A 27081-nucleotide genomic window follows, 5' to 3' on the forward strand; every position below is an offset into this window, starting at 1 on the left:
AAATATCTAAATAATTATTTTTTCTTTTAAAGTGATGATTTTGAAATATCTATGAATTATTCAGATGTATTCTCTTATTTGAGGACAGTTGTCTTCTTTTGAAAATTATGTAATATAAGGAATTTTTTAGCTAAGCTTTGTATTAAAAGCAGTCCTTGAAAATTATGAGCACATTTTATTCATTTTATTGAAGTTGATGCGTTTTTACAGTTTAATACAAATAAACCATGACAATAAATAGAAATAAAAAATTTTATTTTGGTTTTGTTCTTTAGGCCACACCTTGTGACACTCAGGGGTTACTCCTGGCTATGCTCTCAGAAATCTCTCTTGGCTTGGGAGACCATATTGGATGCCGGGAGATCGAACTGCGGTCTGTCCTAGGTCAGCTGCAAGCAAGGCCAATGCCCTACCAACTGTGCCACTGCTCCGGGCCCTAAAAATTTTTTGAAATAGGTGTTATTCCTATAAGGATATATACCACCCTAAACCATAATAGCTTGACATTCTAGAATGTATATTTCAAGAGTGATATGAATGTATAAATACATAATTCACTTGTGAGTACTATCATTGAAGATAATCTCATAAACAAAAAACAAGACACTGTTCAAATGTGACTCTTGAAAATAAATTTATTTGGCAATGAATTTTATTGGAAGTGGAAATGGGTACTGAAGAAGAGGAGGGAGACACATATAACAAGTACCAACTAAAATCTATGAGACCAGACACAAATGTGTGAAGATTATTGGCCGTACAAACATCAAATAGTTCAGTAGGCTGCAGTATACGAGGCCTGCTAAGGTTACGTCTAAAGATAATGTGAAATAGATCAGGACTAAAGTAGGCCCCTGGATATTGTGCAAGGTAAAAATAAGGAATACCTCTAAATTAGAAAGAAATAAAAATGAGTGCTGAGAATCAAGAAACCCAATCTACATTAAGATATATACAAAAGGGATCAGCTACACTAGCAGATGAGGGAGCAAAGTGAGGAGGTATGGGAGGCATGCTGGGAACAGAGGGTGGAGGGAAAGACAACACTGGTGGTGGGAATGGCCCTAATTCACTATCACTTTGTAACTTAAATATAACTTGGGAAGACCTTGTAATTCAGATTGGTCACAATAAAATAAAACTTTATACCAAAGAAGCATATTATGGAATAAAACCAAAAACATTATTGTAAATTATGACTTTCCTTCAACATTTTTTAATCTCTGGGGAATATTGATAAAAGCAGAGCTCCCTGCTAGTATAAAATTATACACTGGTAACATTGTGGGGAGGAGAAACAATAGTTGTCAGTTGAGCTAAATGTATGGCTTTTGCTATTTCTTTTTGAAGTTTAATTATACCTATCAGAGAAAGCCTCTTAAATATTTGCTAACATCTTTTTACAATATAGAGGGGGAATGTTGACTAACTCAGAGAAAAGCAGTATTATTCTACTACAGGTGGGAGGTAGCTGAGACAGTTCATTATTACTTCTAAATTCCACTGGTCTCTGTATAACTTTTTGTTTCCAAGTACAACTATCTATTATTTAGGTTATTCAACTTGTCTCTTAAGGCCTATAAACTCTTGTCCTGACAAGCTTTTTAAAAGGAGAAGAACAAATGAGGGTTTGAAGTTTCTTTTTGCTTAATAAAAATTAACAAATAAAATTAGAGGACTTTAAGTACTGTTAACTTCCTTAGCATAATTAATAAATAATGGGGGAAATTGGGGGAGGAATATAGGGCTAGAAGTGACATAGCAATGGGAATAGTTACAGCCACTTAGATGGCAGGTGTGCAAAACTTTGTACATCAATATCAGAAACTTCAACACTCTTCTAGACATATTATCTGAACTTTAATATTATAAAAATAAATAAAAAAGAGGCCAGAGAGATAGCACAGCTGTAGGACATTTGCGCTTTCATCAAGGGAAGGATTCAATTCGATTCCTAGCATCCCATATAGTCCCCCGGCCTGCAATTTCTTAGTGAAGAGCCAGGAGTAAAAATCAATCAATAAAGTTTAAAAAAATAAATAAAAATAATAAAACAGAAGTGCATTAACTTGGGAAATTCAGATTCTGTAATTCTATATACTTTCTCTCCAAATCTTATCTCTTAGAGCACATTCAAAATGCCAAAGTTTAAAATTGGTAGAATTCTCAATAGTTTGCAGTTTCTCACTGTAGACATTTGCCTGTTAGTATTTCCTCTACCTACAATATATTGTCATTGCATTGCCTATTAGATCTGACTCACTTTGTAATTAAACAAAAGCCTGCTCTAAAATATTTTCAATAATTATCCAAAAGGAATAATCTTTCTTCCAATTTATAATAAAACGTAATATATCATCATCTATGACATATGATGTGTATAAGTTTATATATAAATCATAAAAGATTTTATTCTTAATAAAGATAAATATTCTTCAAGACTGGGGATTTATTCTACATGTCACTATCTATTAGAATAACCACAAAAATTTTAGTTGAATCTGAGTGATTATGTTAGGAACAACAATTAAAAATTCAATTTACAAAAGCTAGAAGACTTCTTTTATATAGGTATGTTGATAGGATATGTATGACAATAAATAAAATGGCATATTGTCATCTTATTAAAAGAAATAAATTAATCTTAGAATAGAACTGCATTTTCCACTAACTTAATACATATTAATTTCATGAGATACATTTTATAATAACACAAGTCAAGAGCATACAGGATAGTATGCTCTTTATCTCTTTACAGGACAATATACAACAATATTCTCCATGGAGAAAGTCTGCTTCTTAATTGTATAAAGTCCAGATCACTCTGAACTATAAGCAGTCTTTCTTCCAACAATGATGGGGTAAAAATGCCTCCCTTCACTTCTAGCTTCAAAGGATAACTAAATTTTGCCATATTTATTTGCATCAAGGCTGTCTTATGAGGATTATATATGTAATTTAAAAAAACTTACCTTTTTTTAAATGGTGACAATTGTGTCCACAGTCTTAAGTTAGATTGTTTATTTTCCCCACTTTTTATCTTTTCTTCTCTTTGTGAACTGTTCAATAAGGAAGTTTGGTGAAAGAGTCACTCAGTTTAATGCTTATGTTTGAACCAAGTCACGGGGATTGTTGGACTTGTTCTTGCGGCCCTCTTATGCGCTGATAATGCCACGTGACATTATTCCTTGTTTGCATAGGCACATTAAAATAGAAAATGCTATACATACAAATAAGTTCTTATTTAATAGAGATAGGAACACACAAATCTTGTAGTGCAATGGGACCTTACACCCTGAACATTGACATGACGACCTGGCACAGGCCTCAGAAGTATGGGTATTCTCCATTCACCCCTGAACCAGGGAAGCCATATATGAAACATCCAAAGTTGTCTATGACATCACCTGGAAGCAATCCTCTACTAGGGAAGACCCTACTGCTGCTCTAATATCGATTTACTCAAAAGAGCCTTCCCTTAACACTGAGAAGACTTAAACAACAACAACGACCTGCGTACTGGATAGGGCTTTCTGCATTGCCCTTTAATTGTGAGTTGAAATTAGAGGACGCTACGCACCATCCTGACTTCAATGTAGGATATACAGATTCCAGGACCTTCAAATACAGAAACATGATACCAACAACAGAGACTGTGTGAAAAATAAAACTGTATTGGCACTACAGACAATGACCTGAATTGGACAAACTAGTTTTCCTGGAGCCTAGAATTGATCTTATGTCAGGAAACTTTAGGGGTAGGGTCTCCTTGTGTTTAGGCCAAGACTTTTCCTTTCCATGTCCCCCACACTTTGGTGGGCCTATGCAAACAATAATTGCCACTCTAACACCGTTTTTTACTGTGCTCCTTTGACTCTAAACCTTAAAAAAAACCACATACCTCGATTTTTCTAGCTCTGCCTCTTAAATAGAGGGGGAAACGAGGGAGGGTTCCAGGACCAAACAGATATGTGATCACTAATAGTAAAGCCAGACAAAGAGGGGGTCCACCTACTCTGGCAGCCCGGGGGGTGATGGTGGAGTATATGGGTTGTAGAAAGGGAACTGGAATGGGGGGAGGAACATAGTTTGGTGATAGATATTTCCCGACTCAATGTTAATATGTACCTAAAATACTACTGTGAAAGGTTATGTAAGGCCATTATGAAAAAATGTGGGTTTTTAATCAGAAACTTTCTTTGACTTACATTATTATTATTATATCAATTATATTATATGTGTATGTTATTTATATGGTATATATTATATATTATATTATATATATGTAATATTATATTATATTATGTTATGGTAGGTCCACTATATTATGTTATGTTAGTTTACCTCAAAAAAAAAAGAAATAAAAAAAATAGAATTTAGGCTTCCCACGTGAAATAAAGTCTTAAAATGGGGAAGTGGCTGCGCCGCCGTGTTGTGCTGTGGCCGGAGACGGTCTGCGCTGCGGAGCCCCAGGGAGGTCCTGCCTGCCCGAGGGCCTGCGGCCACGTGCGGACAGCCCGGTGAGCCAGCGCCACCATGTCGGATCAGGAGGCAAAACCTTCAACTGAGGACTTGGGAGATAAGAAGGAAGGAGATTACATAAAACTCAAGTTATTGGACAGCAGTGAGATTCATTTTAAAGTGAAAATGACCACACATCTCAAGGAAACTTAAAGAATCTTACTGTCAAAGACAGGGAGGTTTCCAATGAATTCACTCAGGTTTCTCTTTGAAGGTCAGAGAATTGCTGATAACCACACTCCAAAAGAACTTGGAATGGAGGAAGAAGATGTGATTGAAGTTTATCAGGAACAAACAGGGGGTCACTCAAGGATTTAGATATTCTTTTATTTTTTTTCTTTATCCTCAATCCTTTTTTATTTTTAAAAATATTCTTTTGTAATGTGGTGTTCAAAAAAAGAATTGAGAACAGGCACCCAGTCTCTTTAAAAACATCTGGTAATTTGAATTCTAGTGCCCATTATTCATTATCATTTGTTTTCATTGTGCTGATTTTGTGTGATCAGAACCTCAGCCCCTTGACATTGCTCTCCTTTTAGAAATGACGTGTGCACAGAGGTGGCCATCTTTTTGCAGGGAACTGTGCATTTTCAGACTTGTGATAAATTGGACTGACCAATGCGAGTGTCCGTAATGACTTTTCAATTGGTCCTGATGTTCTAGCATGTGATCGCTTCACTCCTGGACTATGACTTTCAGTGGGAGATGGAAGTTTTTCAGAACTGAACTGTGGAAAATGACCTTTCCTTAACTGAAGCTACTTTTAAAATCTGAGGGTATGGACCAAAAAAAAAAAAAAATGAAGAGGAACAAGATCAGATTGAAACGAAATAAATGAGACAGCTGTGATGAGAGTGCTTGACTAACTTCAAGATGGTTTCACTGGAGAAAGCATTTTAAGATTAATGAGGAAAAAAGCTTGTCAGAAGATCCCAGAAAAGTTCTTTCATTAGCAGTTAAAGCTATTCATACAGAAGTATATACAACTGAACACTGCTCTTTTTTTATTTTGTTTGTACTTTCTGGCCTGGGGAGATGGGATTTAAATGACATTGTCTGTACCAGCTTCATTAAAATAAACAAATATTTGTAAAAACCGTAAAAAAAAATGATCAAGGCATTAAAAATGAATCAATATAAAAAAACCCCACTTAAACTTTTGAGGTTAACTTAAGCTAATATGCATGTACGTGGAAATATAAAAAACTACTATGTCTTCAATTTAAGGAGTTACTAATATTTTATGGCTTTTACATTGCTTTTTTGTACCGCTAAGAAATGTTATAATGTACTACATTCTGGGATCTTGAGGGACAAAGTAATTGTACATGGGTTCTGTTTTATCTTTCTTAGTAAGTATAAAAATAAGGTTGTCAGCAGAGGGATTTCTTCATGAGAACTCTTGGTTTTTGGTGTGATTGTTCCACTGTAAATTTACCATTGTCCTTCTTTCTTTTGCATCAGTTGTTCACATAATTAAAATTAAAAAAAAATTCTCTACGGAATGTCCCCAATACTCCATGCAGGGGTGAAATACTTCCACAGTAGGTCTTTTGGTGAAAATCCCTTGGGGGTATATGAATTAGCCATCCATGCTAAAAATATGGCAATTTAGTGGGCCTATATGAAAATTTCTTTTGATGGTGTGACAGTGTACGGACAATGAAATATGAAGAAATGAAGGACCACACAGGTTATGTGGGAGAACATGATGTTATGATTTTAAATGTGAAGAATCAGTGGTATATATGGGGGATTTTGCTAGCATGGGTATGAAAAGAATGCTCACATTTGTTTCCATGCAGAGTACAACATATCTCTTTTGTAAATGGAGGTTTTGTCAGTATACATAGTTCGATCTACAAAAAATTCACCTGGTTTAGGTGGTATGCAGACTTGATGAATAGATACATTTCAAGTAAGAGTCCAAAGTTTAAAAGAGAAAGTGAATTTTATCATTTAAAAGCAGTTCCTGTTTGGCTAGTCCCTGGATGTCAATACTGATGTAGATTAGGGGATTTTGCAAGGAGCCAGTATTTCCTATAAAGCTTCCTTTTTCTGAGGGTACAGGTTTTTCTTTTAGGAGATAATACAGATAACTAACTCCCTGAGGTCTGACTAACAAATAGTTTCTGAAAAAAACAAGTTTATATAAAAGAGATACAAATCTATTCCTGGTAAAATACTATATCTTGGCCAAACTTTTTTGATGTTAATTCTGAGGTAAATATTAGTTAGCAAGTACTCAAAATCCTTTAGTCCCCCAAACAGAACATTCCTTTCTGTTTAAAGCTTCTAAAAGGCATTTAGAAGACAATGAGAAATAAAGTTGGTGCTGAATTTTCCAGGTAAAGAGAAATTTAATCAAGGCTATATCTGCCCATATAAATCCTTATGTTTGAAAGTAAAAAGCTGGGCCTGGAGAGATAGCACAGCAGCATTTGCCTTGCAAGCAGCCGATCCAGGACCAAAGGTGGTTGGGTTCGAAATCCCCGTATCCCATATGGTCCCCCGGTGCCTGCCAGTAGCTATTTCTGAGCAGACAGCCAGGAGTAACCCCTGAGCACTGCCAGGTGTGGCCCAAATACCAAAAAAAACAAAAGGCAAGAAACAAAAAAAAGTAAAAAGCTCAAATATATACACACTTAATATAGCAGAAGGGAAATTCATATTTAGGAAAATATATGTTTTATAAAGCATGAGAAATCTTACTTTTGGCTATCAAAAAATCTTCATCAGCCATTAGTGAGAGGAAAGACTTTTTAGTGATGAGATTTTTATTAGATAGTGAGGGGCGATAGCCATCCTCTTGGGGATCTTATTAAACACTGAAAACATTGACAAAAAATTTATTTGCAATCACTGTTTATTGCAGAAGTTAGAAGAAAATATTTAGTGAATAATTTTTTTATTGTGTAAAATTTTTTCCCCGTTTGGGAACTAAGACATGAATAGAGAGAGCTATACCTAAACATTACCATCTATGGTACTAGTAAGGATGAAAAAATAATGAAAATATAAAGCACACTAAAGTTAATAAGTGGTTGCTGATAATTAAACTAATCATAACTGTGAAGGGTATAAGTAGAAAGTTAATGTGGTGGAGGTAAATAATTTCATCTCAATAAATTATTTAAGCAGTTATATTTAAATGTCACATGCTAATATCTAGACCTCATTGCTAAGTTAACAGTCTTCTTATTCAATTTACAGTCTTATTATATGCTATATATTTTAAGAGAATGTGGTTACATTGACTTTATTATTTAAAGTACAAATCTTCAATTAATTTTCCCTTTAAAATTTATTTGAAAAATAAAGATATACATTTGGTTTGAATGATTTCTGTTGCTGAGAGTTATAAATCTCCTAATATATCTAGTGACAATTCACAAAACATGCTTAAATTCTTGCTCCATCCTAAATCAATAGCTGAAAAAAAGTAATTTATCTCTTTTATCTTAAAACTTATAATAATGTGTACTACCTTTTTCTTCCCCATGACTTCGATATTATCAGATCTAACTGTACCTATGTTCTGGATGAAAGAAAATTTATGAGAGCTATTTGTAAGGAGGAGGTTCTCCTGAGCTATTGTACAATGATGTTCCTTTCAACAGTTCCTGATTCAAATCTATTTTTATTATTACCTATGCATTCCTTCTTTATTTTGGCATCTTTTACTGAAACACTTTATATATTATAGAAAATGTAGTAAACATCTACTATAACTGATTTTTATTGCTTTTTCAATACCTACCCTGGTAAAACAAACTGTGTTACAGATGGTTTTTAGACTTGCATCAGTTAATTGAATTTTATCAATTCACTAATTAGAAAAGTACAGGCACAATGAGGAGTGAGAGTGGAAAGAACGTTAATCTTTGTCCTTTTTATACCTCAGGAAATTTAGAAGATGCCTGAAAGATATAGTACGTGGGTCTGTGTGGTCTTTAAGAGATTCAATCATGGTATACCATGAAAGAGACAAAAATTACAGAAAGTTATGATGGTGCAGTCCACCAATTTCAATTTGAGATACTTTCAAAATAGATCTCAGGTTCAGATTTGACTTTATGAGCAAGTTAATCTACAGACAGTGGCTGAATCCTTAGTTTTGATGTGTATCTGAATGTCCTATTAAGATGACACAGTAGAGGCACTGCCCAGGTGAACCACAGAGCATGAGTGAGAAGCCAAAGGAGTGCAGCCACGCCACTCTGCTCTGCTCCTTGGCCATGAACTACTTGTCAATGAATGCCATCACTAGATGTAGAAAACAATACACTAATACAGTAACAATGGGGAAAACAATGTAGACCTCCACCATGCTTGGAGAACGAAGATGGTAGCTCTAATAACCAGAAAATTAACAACCACCTATTTAGCCTCTCAGATAAGGACTTTGGAGAAGAAATATGGAGGATATTCATAGATATGAGAAAGTTTTAAACTCAAATAAGAAGACTGAAAAACTTGGTAGGTAAATGAAAACCTCACTGAAAAATCTCTCCAACAGAATAACAGTGGCTAAATACTGAATCAGTGATCTGGAAGATGATATGCATAACAAATCCACATAGCAAATACATATAGTTAGAAACAAGCCTTAAAACAAATTATTAGGCAATTAGGAAAAGTCCACAAAGAATGTGAACAGAAAAAAATAGAAGTCTTTGATAAATGCAACAGAAACAACATAATCAGAGTCCCCAGATATCCAGAAAGAAAACACTCATGAAAAACAACAGTCAAGGACATCATTGCAGAGAAACTTCCAGTGCTAAATAGTACATGCAACCAAATCCTGCATGCCCTAAGAGTACCAGTCCAAAGAGAGCCCCCCCCCCAAAAAAAGCACAACAAAACACATCCTAATCACAATGATGAACCCAACAGATAGAAATAGAACACTGAGGGCCCGGAGAGATAGCATGGAGGTAAGGTGTTTGCCTTTCATGCAGGAGGTCATCAGTTCGAATCCCGGTGTCCCATATGGTCCCCCGTGCCTGCCAGGAGCAATTTCTGAGCATGGAGCCAGGAATAACCCCTGAGCGCTGCCGGGTGTGACCCAAAAACCAAAAAAAAAAAAAAAAAAAAAAAAGAAATAGAACACTGAAAGCATCAAGATAAAAAAGGGAAATTACATTCAAAGCATCATCCCAAAGAATCACAGCAGATTTGTCACAAGCAACTGTCATGGCCCATGCGGTATACCATGTGGTATAGTGACAAAACTCCAGGGATATACCCAAGGAACACAAAACCATGATACAAAAAATGCCCTCTGCTTTCTTATGTTCATTGCAGTGCTATTTACAATATTCAGAATATGGAAACAACCCAGATGCCAAGAACACAACAACAGATGAATGGCAAAGGAAAGTGTGATCAATCTAAACATTAAAATACTATGAAGCTGTTATGACAAATTAAGTTATATTTGCTTAGTCAAATTCCCAACTTAAAACATTCCCCAACTTTTATTATGTGGAATTAGATACACTCAATTATCAATTAAAACAATACTATCAACTATGGAACTAATTTATCAATTTAAACAATTCTGTATAATTTCTGGAGGTAATCATCCAGGTGGGTCACAAAGTTAAGCCTTGGTTGTGTGCACAAAAATTAGGGCTGGGTATATTAATAGGTGTTGCTGTGTGCAAGGCAAGTGCCTTTAAAGGGGTTAAGACACTTAAATCTTACATACAGCTGACTAGTGTTCACTCTCTGGTACCATATATGATCTACTAAACACCCACGGAGTGATCCTTGACCATGAGTAATTCCTGAGAAACTCTGGGTGTATAGAAATAAAAAGAAATAAACAAAGAGCAATCAGGCAATCAAGAAAGAAAGGTAGAAAAGCGTGACTGCTTCTTCTGTCCCAGAGAGTGGAAAGAAGAAGACCCCAGCAAAAAGGGCTTTCAAGCACCCTTCATAGGTAGGCTTGTTCCCGCCCACAAGGACAGGAACTGAATCCTGCCTGTTTGAACTAAAGGATACTTTTTATGAAGCGGCACCAGTGACTGCTTTTTCTTTCCCAGAGAGTGACAACCAAGACGACCCCAGCAAAAAAACAAAATTCTGGCAAATAGGATCCAATGCCTCATCAAGAAGGTGACACCACGGCCAAATAGGATTTATTCCAGAAATGCAAGGATGGTTTAACATACATAAATCAGTCAACAAAATACACCATATCAACAAAAATAAAAATAAAAAACCATATGGTCATATCAATAAGTGCCGAGAAAGCATTTGATAAGGTCCAACACTCATTCTTGACAAAAAAAAAAACTTTCATCAAGATGGGAATGGAAGGAAATTTTTCTCAAAATAATCAAGGCCATCTACCACAAGTCAATGGCAAATATTATTCCCAATGTAGATAAACTAAAAGCCTTTCTTCTAAAATCTGGTACAAGACAAGGCTGACCTCTTTTACCACTTCTATTCAACATAGTGCGAAAGTTATTGGCCATGGGAATTAGGCAAAGAAAAAGAATATTAAGGGCATCCAGATAGGAAAATAAGTCAATCTGTCACTGTTTGGCAGATGACATGATACTATATTTAGAAAACCCTAAAGACTTTAACCAAAAAGTAAATTCCCTATAGCAATGTGACAGACTACAAAAGTAATACACAAAAAATCAATGGCTTCTATTATACACCAATTAATGGATAGAGAAGTATAAGGACATTAAAAAAACAATCCAATTCACATTAGTGCCCCAAAACTCAAATATCTTGGAGTCAACTAAAGATGTAAAGGACTTGTACAAAGATAACTACAAAACCCTGCTTCAAGAAATAAGAGAGGACACGCGGAAAATGCAAATACATACCCTACTCATGGATTGGCAGGATTAACATCATTAAAATGGCAATACTCCTCAAAGCATTGTACAGATTTAATGCAATCCCTGTAAAGATACACATGACATTCTTCAAAGAAGTGGATCAAACACTCCTGAAATTCATCTTGGAACAACAAACACCCGCAAAAAGCTAGAGCAATCTTTGGGAAAAAGAATATGGGAGGCATCACTTTCCCCAACTTTTAAACTGCATTACAAATCTATGATCATTAAAACAACATGGTAGTAAAATAAAGATAGACCTTCAGATCAGTGGAATAGACTAGAGTATTCAGAGAATGCTCCCCAGATATACAATCAATTAATCTTTGATAAAGGCTCAATAAATGCAAAATGGAGCAAAGAAAGACTCTTCAACAAGTGATGTTGGCCAGTAGATACTTGGGTGATCAAAAAGATGAAAATAAACAGGTGGGGTAGAAGTAGTGAGTTATGTAATTGACATGGTATATTTTGATTAATATTAATACAGCAACATGATTTGAAACTGTTACTATTTATGCTTTTGATGTAGTTATTATCTCAGTACTGAAGTGCTAAGGATTTTTCCTGTCTGTTCTAAGTCACTTTTAGTCTGTCCCATCTTTCCCTTCTTCTCAGACCCTTTGACAATCTCAATTTTATTGTTCAATTATAGAGTTTCATTTTTTTCTTGAAACACCACATATGAGTGAGATTATCTGGTATTTGTATTTCTACCTCTGCTTATTTTATTTAATATGACACTTCCGGTTTTATACAAATTGTAACAAAAGGCAAGATTTTATTTTTTCTAAAACTGGATATATTAAATTAATATATTAATTATATTAATATTAACTTCACAGTTTCTTTATTCATGTATATGTTTTTGTTGCACACTTGGGTAGTTTCCAGATCTTAGTTATTAATAAAAAGTACTGCAGTGAACTTAAGTGTGCATGTATCTTTTTGAAAAGTTTTTCAAAAATTTTTGTGTTTTTGAGTTCCTGGGAAAGATGACAGGGATTGGAATTGCTGATTATTTTACTAATACTTTAAGAAGGCTACATCTGTATCTATAGAAAATAAAACAGAAAAGAGACCTTTTAAAATAAAAAATTGGAGCCAGAGAGATAGCATGTAGTTAGGGTGTTTGCCTTGCATGTGGAAGGACGGTGGTTCAAATCCTGACATCCCATATGGTCCCCCGAGCCTGCCAGAAGCGATTTCTGAGCATAGAGCCAGGAGTAAACCCAGAGCACTGCCGGGCGTGATCCAAAGCAAAAACAAAACAAAAAATAAATAAAAATAAAATAAAAATAATTAAAAAAAAATTTAACTGGCCAGCCACTTGCAAAAAAAGTTCACATCTTCCTTGTACAAATGTCAAATGCAAATGGATTAAAGACCTTGATATCAGACTTGAAACCACAAGGTATATAGAAGAACACATAGGTAAAACACTTCAGGACATTGAAACTAAAGGCATCTTCAAGGAAAAAATAGCACTCTCCAAAAAAGTTGAAGCAGAGATACAAATGGGACTATATTAAGCTGAGAAGCCTCTGCACCTCAAAGGAAATAATGCCTAAGATATAAAAGCCACCCACAGAATGGGAGAAGCTATTCACCCAATACCCATCAGATAAAGGGCTAATAACTAAGATATACAAGATATTGTCAGAACTGAACAAGAAAAAAAAATCTAACTCCATCAAAAAATGGGGAGAAGAAGTAAACAGACAATTTCTCAAAAAGAAATACAAATGGTCAAAAGACACATGAAGAAATGCTCCACATCACTTATCATCAGGGAGATGCAAATCAAAACAACTACGAGGTACCATCTCACACCACAGAGACTGGCACACATCACAAAGAACATGAACAATCAGTGCTGGTGGGGATGTGGAGAGAAAGGAACTCTCATTCACTGCTGGTGGGAATGCCATCTAGTCCAACCCTTATAGAAAACAATATGGAAATTTCTCAAAAAACTGAAAACTGAGCTCCCATTTGATCCAGCTATACCACTTCTAGGGATATACACTATACACTCAAAAACTTGATACAAAAATCCCTTCCTCATTCCTATATTCATTGCAGCACTATTTACAATGGCCAGATTCTGGAAACAACCAATATGCCCTTTAACTGGTAAATGGCTAAAGAAGCTGTGGTACATATACACAATAGAATATTATGCAGTAGTCAGGAGAGATGAAGTCATAAAATTTTCTTATACATGATGTACATGGAATCTATTATGCTGAGTGAAATAAATCAGAGGGAGAGAGACAGACATAGAATATTCTCACTCATCTATGGGTTTTAAGAAAAATTAAAGACATTAAAATAATTCCCAGAGATTAGGTTTGGAAGGACAGACTCAAGCTAGGAAGCTCACTACAAAAAGTGGTGCGTGCAGGTAGAGAAATAACTATGCTGAGAACTATCATAGCAATGTCATTGAATGAGGGATGTTAAAAGCCTGTCTCAAAAATAGGTGGGGGGGAGGGAGGAGTTGGGGCATTGGTGGTGGGAACGTTGCAGTTGTGAAGGGAAATGTTCTTTTATGTTTGAAACCCAACTACAATTATGTTTGTGATCACAGTGTTTAAATAAATATATTATATTTAGTAGAGGGAGTAAAGAGCAAGAGAAGGAAAGAGAAAATATAAGAGAAAGAGAAAGAACAAAAGAAAAAAGAAGAAAAAGAATAAGAGAAAGAAAGAACAAAAGAAGAAAGAAAAAAGAAAGAAAGAGAAAGAAAGAGAAAGAAACAAAGGAAGAAAACAAGCAAGAAAGAAAGAAGAAAGAAAGAAAAATGAAAGAGATAAAAAGAAATAAGAAAGGAAGAAAGCAAGCAAGAGAGGAGAGAAGAGAAAGAAAGATAAAGAAAAGAAAGAAAGAAAGAATGGAAAGAGAAGAAAGAAAGAAGAAGAAAGAAGAAAGAAAGAAAGAAGAAAGAAAAGAAGAAAGAAGAGAAAGAAAGAAAGAGAAAGAAAGAAAGAAGAAAGAAAAGAAAGAAAGAAAGAAAGAAAGAAGAAAGAAAAAGAAAGAAAGAAAGAAAGAAAGAAAGAAAGAAAGAAAGAAAGAAAGAAAGAAAGAAAGAAGAAAGAAAGAAAGAAAAAAGAAAGAAGAAAGAAAGAAAGAAAGAAAGAAAGAAAGAAAGAAAGAAAAGAAACAGAAACAGAAAGAAAGAAAAAGAAAGAAAGAAGGAAGGAAGGGAAGAAGGAAGGGAAGAAGGAAGGGAAGAAATGAGAGAAAGCAAAAGACATTACAATGAGAGAGATTGAGAGAAAAGAGAGAGAAACAACTTCACTGAACCCATGTGTACAAAGAAAGATAGATGTGTGACAGGGGCTTTAGTTTTTCTTTTTTCTGTTAGTGTTTCTCAGGATATTGTGTGTCAGGGAGACTGAAACTAGATCACAATTGACAAGGCAACTATGACAAGCTAATATCTAAGATATGTTACTTACAGAACTTATCAAGAAAAAGACATCTAAGCCCATCAAAAAATGGGAAGAAGAAACGAACAGACACAAAGAACAAGAACTCTCATTCACTGCTGGCAAATAAGCCATCTACCTCAAATAGGTTTTGGGGGAAAAAAGTATTTATCAGAGAGATTTAGCAGAACCTTCATTTTTTTCCTAATCACAAAGTGGTGTTTAAATTTCTGCTTAGGAGTTAGTGTTATGAATGAACTGGATTATTATTTAAATTTATAATCAAAACTACCAAGGGTGGTCAAACAAGAAAACAAAAACAACAAACAGAATCCACCCCCCCCAAATAAAAAAGTAGCATTAAGTTTAAAACAAAAAAACAAATGTATAATACAACAGCTATTATCTGTTTCAAATATTTTATGATTATATGCTTATTATTTTAAGAAGCATTGTGTTACAAATTATTTTCATATTTAAAATGAAGAAACTAGATTATATACAAAGTGTGCCTCAAGCAATCAGTGAGGCATAATTCTCATTTGCCTAAATTCAATCTAAAAAGAATGTTAAATATATCTGATTAAAGTTCTCACTACATCATATTCTGAAGTACTAGAAACTCTTCAGGTTTTCATTTGAGATAAGGATAAAAACTTTGAACATAAATTGGGGAGTTTTTTGAATAATTACTGACTGAACTTGCACAAGACCTGTATGAAAGATGTTCTCAATAGGAAAAATAGTCACTTGAACTATAAAAACATTAGTAGAGCTTGTAAAATCTTCATTTATCTCAAAATAAAATATTTAATAAAATCCTATTTAATTAAATATAATTCCAATGTTGTAAAGAGTTGGGCCTAGGTATATATTCAATTACATATAATTTTCCAAATTTATTCCTTTTCTCTCTAAAATTGAATTGCCTTTCCTTTCTACTTGAGTTCAGTAGCTGAGAAAGCTCCACAGCTCTTTGTCTTTAGGTTTCAAAATTCTAGCATTATCTTTTGTCTCTTACTTTTTCTGGGTACATCAGATAAAATTATACAAAACATAAGCAGAAGTAATATTCATTCGTACTTTGTGGTGCAGAGTTATCCTTATCTGTCCTTCAGTAGACTCCTCCCAGTAGGTTAATAAAGGACACTTGCTGGCTAGTTAGATATTAGAGAGAAAAGGTGGACACACAGACAGGACTTACAGCCGTAGACCTACTCTCTACTGTCTTCTCTGTATCAGGTAGGAAAACCACAAAGATAGATCTAGTATGTACTATTGCCCTCCTGAGAAGCATTTTGCCTTTTAATTTGTCTTTGAAATCAGATTACATGTACCTATTTTCATAAATACAGCCATACTTCTTGTGGGTTAAATCAAAGGGAAAAGTAATTTTAAATGTGCCAGTAGGTGTTTCCTTGATTTCTCTGAAGTTTCTACAAAGTCTTCATTTCACATTATGCTATGCTTGTGTAAACTAAAGTTTGGGTTAGAAACAAGATAGAAATCCAGGATAATCAGGAATCTAGGGGAGAGGGCCATTTTCATTAAAAAGGGGCAGGTGTGTGTTTAATGCTAACTATAATATTTATGTGTGTGCATGTGTGTGTATAAGAGAGGGAGAAAGAAAAATAAATATTCCTTGGATTGTCTCCACAGACTATGTCCCACTTCTCTTCATTGATCAACATTCTTTTAATTGTTTCCATGGCAAATGAACTCCATAGTGGTGAGTCAATTACCGGGTCCTAGAGGAAACATTTCTTATATATTAAAAAATGCCAAGAACAAGGGCTATAATTTAATAATTGAGGATTTTCTTTTATTAGGTATAGGACCCATAAACTGATCAATTGAAACCTGACATCACAAATGTCTTAAAATGGCCAATCTGAATTGTTTTATTCATTTTCCACTTGAAAGAAGTAGTGACAGGGAGAGAAATTACAGAATATGGATATTTACCATCCATTACTTTTAATTTTCAAAGCTAGTTACATATTTGTTACAGAGTGCAGGAACTAATGCTTTCAAGACCTGGATTTCTTTCTATTGCCGGTTCTAAATATTGGCAAGAATGTGTGTGTGTGTGTGTGTGTGTGTGTGTGTGTGTGTGTGTGTGTGTGTGTGTGTGTGTGTGTGTGTGTGTGTGTGTATGGTCATCTTCTTGATCCCTCTGCAGAATACTTAGATTTCTTAAAGCACAAGATAAACCATTATTTTTTTAGAGAAAGGTGACTATGAGATTTATTTAGACTCACAATATTAGTACTGAGTAAAATCTAAATGTACTATTTTTAGTGATTTTGTGGAAGATCTAATAGCTCAAAATGAAACAGGGCATTCTTTTTTCTAATATATCTCAGACATCAAGAGAACAAAAAGTAGTGGCATCTTCATCAGAAGGCAAAATAAATATTTAACAAGATAAGGTAATGTTTCATGCATGAGGTTAAATTGGAATTATATTTTAATATTTAGAGTCAGTTTGTGTGATTGTAGTTTTGATATTGTCACAAGTATTCACTTCGTTCCTGTGTTAAGTAAGTTAAGTAATTTGTGCACTTGGTTAAAATGGTAAATATTTTTCTGAGTTTCAGGCCTACTCTGAAGAAAGACTGTTAACAGAATACTTGACAGACTCTTCCTATTTGCATGAAGATATCAGTTTATACAATGCTGACTAGGAGAATATATTCAGTAGAGAAGTAATTATATTTGAAATAAGTTAGGAAGAAACAAACTATCCTTTGGTGATCTCTTGGTGAGCCTCAACATCCGCTTGAGGCAACAATATTTAAGGCACAACAAAATGCAATCTAATAGAGAATAATTTAACATTTAAAAATGTAGGAAAGATGCCCATGTCCAGTTAAGAGTCATCTTATTTATCAAAAGTGGATTTATCAAGATGCTTGAGTATAAATTGGGTAGGGATCATATCAATACAAGCATACCAATAGGGAAATAAAATTATCCTAGAAGTGTTTATATCTGGCCAAATTGTATTCTTCCTTATGAAGCTTAGAGTAGTCAATTCACCCTGTATTTTGCTATTAAAATATGTAAGTGCTCCTCCATAAAACTGTGTTCTTTTTTTTGTACCTGTAATCACTCTTTCTTGCATTCTGCAAAACATGCTAAGGACCTGCATTAGAACCAAGTAGTTTGGTAAGTTACTGATTAATTTGGGAATTAAAATCATAACCTTTTATATGTTGGATCTTGTAATGAATATTTTATATTTGAGTGTGAAAAGAAACCAACATTATTTTATTAATCTAAGTTCAAGGAGTAGGTTTCTGCATGTCATATACCACATTATTGTGATAATAAGAAAAATAAAACTATCCCATTACTCAAAAGAATTTCATTATTTGATGTGGTCTTCCAAGGACCCCGACCAGCGGGTAAAGCTGGGGACCACGTCAGTAATTCGCAATTCTCGAAGAAGAATCCGGCCTGAAATAGAAGAGGGACTGGGAAATAATGAGACTCAAGACGAGGGTTTCCTATCAAGAGTCCGTTTAATAAAGGAAAAAATAGACCTTTTATAGACAATGCAAAACAGAGAGAGTAGGGGCGAGGCACAGTAAGAATTGCTGTAACTTTCCACGGGAACATCTTGATTTTCCAAGGTTAATAAGATTATCATCAGTCAAGAGATTTACATTATCTTTGAGCAACAAAATACAAAATCTAATCTCAGCTTGGGCCTTTTGACCCCTGTCTTTACAAGGACATCTTGGAGCCTAGTGACTCTCTAGCTCTAGGCTATTTCTATTTATTTGGGTCCAAGGGCAAAGAAGGCCACATGCAGCTTGTAAGCACTTTGGCTAAGACTTTCAGAAACTCCATTTTGATTAGTGAGAGGGCTTTTTAATTATTCCAAACAGTCTCCAACAATTTGACATAATTTTTGTAATGAAATATTATGGAATAGCTTAAATATTTTGAAAGTATAAGTTTTAATAATAAGAAAAATGAAAGGTTATAAAGTTTAAATTTCCAAGTTTGGAATGTGTTCACAGTGTGTACATATAACATACGCAATATCCTGGGTCAATACCTAATACTATAGCCTACTAAATTTATCTTGGCGCCTTCATCAAGTATTGTATTTCCTCATACAAGGCCAATTTTCTACCTAAACGTAAATATATATTTATTTATATATATTACATGTTATATATAATATTATATATATAAAACTGTCTAGATGTAAAGTAAATTAACTCTTGAGAATGGGAAGAGGGCCTGGGATATGTAAATACACCCATATATGATGCTAATTATCTGAAATCATATTATGAGTTATAGAAGTGAAAAATAATGTCTATATAAATGCAATTTTATATCATGAAATAATGGAGTAATTCTCAGACAGGTGAGAAATATAGGCAATACAGATAAATTATGAAACATATTTTCAATCTTTAATATAATGTGATGATAATATTCAGATTGTAAATAATAATTCAGTCTAAATAATTTGTTAGTATCTTGATGTTTATTTTGGAACCAAAATATAGGATATAACTACTAAATTTTTATAATTTTGATGCATGGTATTTTTTTTTGTGAATAAGGATATTTTATTTCAAAATTTGATTAACTAATACAATTTGTGTTCTTTTATGTTTAGCAGCCAGGATGTAACATATATAAAGATTGGCGAGGTAAATGCCTTAAAGTACGAGACCTACTCTGTGCAACTGATGGCCAGACTTATCTAAATATGTGTTATTTCTGCAGAGAACAGATGTAAGAAAATTACCTAAATAGTAGCTTTCACAAAGTGAAGTCCTTCATAAAACAATAATTAAAAATCATTTTTGATAACCTGCCAAAGTATCAGATGGGAAATAACTTTACTAGTTCTGATAAAGTTATAGAAACACTGTGTACCTCCCCTGAAAATACTGATTTCCAAGGATAGTTTTATTACATTTTTTTGTTTGTTTGTTTTTGGGCCACACCGGGTGACACTCAGGGGTTACTCCTGGCTATGCGCTCAGAAATCACTCCTAACTTGGGGGACCATATAGGATGCCAGTGGATCAAACTGCTGTCCTTCCTAGGCTAGCACTGGCAAGGCAGATATATGCCTTATGGCTTTATGCCACCGTTCCAGCCCCAAGGTTAGTTTTATTACATTTTACTCTTTTATATAAATATGATGGATATATTGGAGATGTTTAAGTTAATTAATTAAATTACTGTAAATAAATAATGATTAACTTTGACCAATAAAAATTCAAGTGTTGATCATCTGTATGCTGTAGCACTCAGCTACTAAGATCAAAATTGAACATGAGACCATGTATTATTGAATACAGAACTCTGAAGTATATAACAAATAATATTTTCTAAGAAGAGACTCCTATGATAGTTCTCTTTCTTGAAAAGATATTTCGTAGGGGGCTGGAGCAGTAGGGCGTTTGCCTTGCATGCGCTAACCTAGGATGGACTGTGGGTTCGATCCCCTGGTGTCCCCATAGGATTTCACAAGCCAGGAGTGATTTCTGAGCACATAGCCAGGAGTAACTCCTTTGCATCACTGGGTGTGGCCCCAAAACAAAACAAACAAGCAAAAAAGCTATCTCATATACTTTAAATACTAAGACTCTTGCATTCAACATCTTGTCTCCTTCATCCTATAGAACTCAATAGTTCAAACATTCAAATAATCTTTTCTCCTCTCTTTATTTTTCTCATAGGCATACACTCTCTCATTTAATCCCCAAATTTGAGTTTACTTCTGAGAACCACTAACATAATATCTATTCTTCCTCTCTGGTATGTGTTAGGATTCAAGGCTAATAAACCCAGATCTTTAAAAATTATTAAGCAGTCAGATTTGAGGAGAATAATTTAGGACAGATTTGTAGGAAGGTTAATCACAGTATCTCCACACTGTCCCATATACAATACTTTCTCAGTGGAAACCACTTAGTGTAGAGCCCAATAATTTTTAAGTGTTTAATAATTTCCCTTCTTATTTCTTTACAGATATAGAAAACCACACTTGTTGTTTGTACGTTTTGGCACATGCGAAAATGCCTGACATGTGCATTCTTATGCCATTTTTCTAATCTATTTTGTTGAAAATTCTACAAATTCTTCCCAGCCATGATTCTGCATTTAAAATGGATGATCACAGAAAGCTCTCTCTGACCCACAGTTTGGAATAAGGATGATGAAGACATTGCTATCTAAGAAAACAGGATTCCAAGATTTTTGTTTTCTGTGTTAGACTGTTCAGTGATAGTTGGAAACCTGTCTCTGTTACGTTTAATTAATCTAGTGCAACTAAGAGTCATAAATATGTCACTCAATAAAACAAATATTTGTTTATTAAATAACTTTCATTGCTGAATGGGCTAAAGTGTGTAGATGCTATTTGTAGCTGCAATTGAATAAAAAACTTAAAAATAAACAAAGATTTTATTTTTATGTTTCAAAACAAAAATATTGCTTATGAAAGAAGTTTTCAGAAACAAAGATGTTTCTGAAAGAAAGGACACTTGATTTTCTTCCTTTATAAAATCAAAACTTATGGGAAAAGGACCTGGGAACTTGAACATTAATAAGTGTGTCACATTAATTATACAACTGCATTATGCAGTTAAATTTACAACAGAGCATGTCTATAATTTAATTCATCAAAGAAATTAATTAAAATATTATAACGTACTTAACACTTGGGAAGAAAAAATTTAGTTTATTTGTCTTTCACAAATCACTCAAGGTAGAATATCGATCTTCACACCCATGTGACTGGGTGCCATTTTCCATTTGTTGTCTAAGCTCATGACTCCTCCAATTTTATTTGCCTCTTAACCAACCAGGATTAGGATTTATTTGCCCTGTCCAATGATTACTTAAAATTTACTTTAAGGGCAGAAATGTAGATTGACTCTCATAAAATTATCAATAAAGCATGTCTATAAATTTAACTTATATCTTTTATTTGCTATTCTTATATATGTCTACCCTTACGAGATTGGGATGTAGTGCAACAAATGTGTTCTTTATCACGTGTATGTTCATATATATTATACTATTTTAACAGTCTCTTATAATCAGGACCAGCAGTGATTGTGAGAAAATAAAACTGATGTCAGACACAGTCACTGACTCATCGAAATAACTCATTATTTAACCCATCATTTGGTTATTAAAAACTATGTTCTCTGTGTAAACAAATGTTACATTTCAAGTTTTTAGAAATCTGATTTTTATGTCAATTTTACATTTTTAAGTATTGTTATATGACTGGGAAAACAGTAGAGGTAGTGGGGCTAAAGAAAATTTCATAAACCACATCTTGCCATTTTTGTCACTGGTTGCAGACCCATTTTTTCAGAAGTAGTCAAGTTTGTAGTACTCAAGTCTTCTCTCAGAATTCTGATCTTATTTTTATCCATACACTTAATTTAAAATTTTGGAAACATCTTTCTTACACATAGAATTTTTTACTATGTTTCTGGTCTTTTTCTTATGCATAGACTAGTATTATGCTGTTCCCTCCTGTTTAACCAGGCAAATTTCAAGTTATCATCTTGAAACTTAGTGTAGTGATGTCTTTACTGAAATAATTTCCTATGATTAAATGCATGAAGTTTGGACCAAGAGATAGTTCAATAGTTAAAGAACTTATCTTCAACAAGATCTAGTTGATCACTGGTTGATCACTGGTACCACGGTTCCCCTAGTTTCTCTGAGTATAGATAGTCATGTGTAACTCAAAAGATAAAAAATAAAATAAAATATTGATATCCATGAGATTTAATTTGGACCCTATGACTTTTTATAAGCAGTCTTCACTCACCCTCATGCATGAAAAGATTTCCAGTTCAAGTTTTGTATTTGTGTTTTATTGTGTTCTCTCTTGTTGAAATACTATTTCTCCAAGATTTCTTGAACTTTATCTTTTTAACTTTCAGGATTCAGTTATGTAAAGTAAGTAATTCCAAATAATACCTGTTTCCAAAGTGTGAACAGTTTATACTATCATGTTTCTCAATTTTGTTTCCTTTATGAGTTTATCAAAACTCAAAGCATTTCTAAATTATCATTATGCAGCTATAAAGAAAGCTTTTTTGAATTTCAAAATCATTTTTGGGTTTTTTGTTGCATTTACTTTTTTATAATCCTATTACGTTTTATTCATTTAAAATCTCTACTGAGAAGGATCATTTTCTTCTACAAGGCTGCATAGATGTTCATTTCCCAAACTATATTCAGAAACTAAGATATGAAGGTTTATATTTCACTACAATAAGAACAAATTTTTTTCAAACATGGGTTTCCTTTTTGATTTGTTTTTAGCACAATAGTTTTTTCAATAGTTTTGGTATGTCATTTAAATAGTTGTTTGAGCAATTTTTACATGCAAAACATTATGGATTTTTAAAATTGATAGCATTTTAAATTATATTAAAGTTGTCATACATTTGTCTTTAAATTCTAAATATCTTGAAGATGTCAAAGTTGTATACTCATTTTTAGATATTTTTCTGCTTTTTTATTTTATAAAAGCACTATGATTTACAATGTTATTCATATTCAAATTTTACACATATAATGTTTTAGCACCAATCACTCTACCAGTGTCAATTTTCTTTCATCAATGTTCTCGAGTTCCCTCTTTATGTGTGGTTTTATTTTTACACGTATTTTTTTACATGTGGTTATAAAATTTGGGTCCCAGGATTTCACTGTTGTCAACTTTGTGGTTTGAATATTTAGCTGTAATTCATTAACACCACCAATGCACCTGAATTATTTGGATTCCTACATCTTTTTACTACATCTTTTTCCTACATCTTCTGTCTCTTCATCCCCTCCCTACCTATAAGACATCATTAGGTCTATACTTTTATGCAATGTGCATCACATAGAAAACTATATTCATTATATAGTAAGCTTCATTTATCTGTATTTATAGTAGACAATAATAAGCTTATAAAGCCAAAGAGAACTAAAAATATTCTCCTGTTTTCTAAACTATTTAACTGCCCCAAGAATTGAAGTGACCAGAAGTTTGTCTCAAGTTGTTGGCTACTTCTTATCTCAATAGGAGATCTGAGAAGATTTAAAACAAACTAGTGTTTCTTAGAAGTAAACTCTTCCCAAAGATACCATGTTCTAACTAAAGTTTAATTGTATCCTATTATCACTATTTTAGTTATTCTATTGTAACTCATTTACATGAGTTTCTTTGCATAAATTTGAAAGAACTTAAAAAATTCTGAATATGGAGAGGTCAGTTTGGCAAGCTCAGGGACCACAATGCTGGGAGCACCCTGACTCCATGCTTTCCTCACATATAATTATCTTGTTTTATTATTCCTCATGGTGACCCTGCTTCAGAACTATTGATTATGTTTACCAGTGCTTCTGAGTTGATACCATATTAAATCTTTTGTGAAAAAAGAAGGTTCTCATCAATTCCAGACTACATCATTCAGGTGTCTGCCTTACAAGCGCTAGCGTAGGACGGACCGCGGTTAGATCTCCCAGCGTCGTGTGTGACACCAGGCGGGGAAAATCCGCGAAAGTACATCGGCCCAGTGGGGCTCAGCTGTGAAAGACTGTGAGTGTGACCTGTCTATGTCTGTCTACTGTCCTCTTGCGTGAAACTCTTGCGAGTGGGGCAAAAAGAGCCTCCAGAAACCTCGCTCGCCCAGACGCCATTTTCAGGGCGGGACTTCAGAGCATAAAAACCGGCTAACCTTTGCAAAAGCTGGCTCCCTGTGTGTGACACCAGGCGGGGAAAATCCGCTTCGCTACGCGGCCGTGCACTCTTTCTAAGGAAAGAACTCCATTGCAACAAGAAGGAAAAATCACACTAAGAACGGCGCTATATCACAGAAGCAAACATTTCTCTCTGGACTGTCTTCTCTGTTGCATGCTCGGGCCTAAGATTTGACCCAGTGTGAGGCTTCATCCATGGAAGACTCCCCTCCCTTAGAGGCAAGTCAGCCCATCCAGAAAGGGAGGAGCCAGAGGAGTGTGCTGCCTACATCATATAGACAATGAATACCACCACAACACGTAGAAAAAACCACAATACAAGTGTGACAAAGGGGAAACAACGCAGGCCAGCATCAGACATAGAGAATGAAGATGACAATTCTGAGGACCAGATAATGACTGAACAACTAATCAACCTCTCAGATAAGGACTTTAGACTAGCAATATGGAAGGTGCTCAACAGACTCCAAGAAACCATGGATCGAGTTGAACAGAACACTAATAAGAACCAAGAAAATATGAAGGCAGAAATGACAAAACTCCAAACTGAAATAACATGTCAACTAACAGGACTGAAAAAGTCAGTAAACGAAGTGAATGACAAAATGGATAAGCTCTGGGACAGGGTATCAGAAGCTGAGAATAGACTTGGTGCTGTGGAAGATGAGATACATAACAATTCCATACAGCAGGAGAGATTGGACAAAAAACTTAAAGCAAATGAGCAGACAATGGAAAAATTAGTCAAAGAATGGGAACAGACGAAAATAGAAGTCTATGATAAGATCAACAGAAACAACTTAAGAATCATTGGAGTCCCAGAGACCCAGGAAGAAAATTTCCAGGAAGAATCAATGGTCAAGAACATCATTAAAGAGAAACTTCCAGAGCTAAAGAATATATGTGATCAAATCCTGCATGCCCGAAGAGTACCAACCAAAAGAGACCCCAGAAAAACCACCCCAAGACACATCCTAGTCACAATGACAAATCCCACAGAGACAGAATTCTGAAAACAGCAAGATCAAAAGGGGAAATCATGTTCAAGCAAGCTTCCCTGAGATTTACAGCAGACCTGTCACCAGAAACGCTCAATGCCAGAAAGCAGTGGTGGGATATTGTGACAAGACTGAATGAAATGAATGCTTCACCCAGAATACTATACCCAGCAAAACTCACTTTCCGGTTTGATGGAAGAATACATGGTTTCACAGACAAAAAACAGCTCAGAAACTTCACAGACACAAAACCAGTCTTAAGAGAGAAACTGAAAGACCTAATCTAAGACAAGACTACCCAAAAGACACAACAAATTTTGAAATAAAGATGGCGTTAAATCCCAGGACAATTCTTTCTCTCAATGTCAATGGACTAAATGCACCAGTTAAGAGACACAGAGTGGCTAAATGGATCAAAAAACTCAATCCAATCTTCTGCTGCCTACAAAAAACGCACCTGAATAGTCAGAACAAACATAGACTCAAAATAAAAGGCTGGAGAAAAGTTATCCAAGCAAACAACACCCATAAAAAAGCTGGAGTGGCCATACTAATATCAGATAATGCAAACTTTATACTCAGGAAGGTTGTAAGGGACAAAGATGGACATTTTATATTAATCAAGGGGTACGTAGAGCAGGAAGAATTCACTCTCCTAAACATATATGCACCGAATGAGGGGCCAGCAAAATATTTAATACAACTGTTGACAAATCTGAAAAATAATATCAACAACAACACAATAATTGTGGGGGACCTTAACACGGCTTTGTCAACACTGGACAGGTCAACCAGACTGAAACCCAACAAGAATATACTAGACCTGAGGAGAGAAATGGAAGAAAGAGGCCTAGTGGATATATATAGGACACTCCATCCCAGAAACCTGGATACACATTCTTCTCCAATGTACATGGGACATTCTCCAGGATAGACTACATGCTGGCACATAAAACATACCTCCATAAGATCAAGAGGATAGAAATTTTGCAGACTACCTTCGCTGACCACAAGGCTCTGAAATTATTTGTGAACTCCAAAGGGACTCAGAAGAAACACTTTAACACCTGGAAGTTAAACAGCCTCGTGCTCAATAACCAGTGGGTCCGAGATGAAATCAAGGAGGAAATAAAAAGGTTCCTGGAAACAAATGACAATAAAGACACAAACTCTCAGAACCTATGGGACAGCAAAAGCAGTACTGAGAGGAAAATTTATAGCTTTGCAAGCACACATCAGGAAGGAAGAAGGAGCTTACCTGAGTAGCTTAATGACACAGCTAATAGAACTAGAAAATGCTCAACAAAAGGACCCAAGAATAGGAAGACAGAAGGAAATAACAAAGCTGAGAGCAGAAATCAACGAAGTGGAAACTCAAAAAACAATCCGAAAGATCAACGAAAGCAGAAGTTGGTTCTTTGAAAAAATAAACAAGATTGATAGACCACTGGCAAACCTAACAAAGAAAGAGAGAGAGAGAAACTTGATAACTCG

At 34.6% G+C, this 27081-nt stretch overlaps 1 pseudogene; it reads left to right on the forward strand.

The window, feature by feature from the left end:
• The first annotated feature begins 4535 nt into the window (after positions 1–4535).
• On the forward strand, positions 4536–4839 carry LOC126024772 (small ubiquitin-related modifier 1-like; annotated as a pseudogene).
• The last annotated feature ends 22242 nt before the right edge of the window (positions 4840–27081 follow it).

The sequence above is a fragment of the Suncus etruscus genome, chromosome 12, assembly GCF_024139225.1.
Source record: "Suncus etruscus isolate mSunEtr1 chromosome 12, mSunEtr1.pri.cur, whole genome shotgun sequence".
Taxonomy (NCBI): domain Eukaryota; kingdom Metazoa; phylum Chordata; class Mammalia; order Eulipotyphla; family Soricidae; genus Suncus; species Suncus etruscus.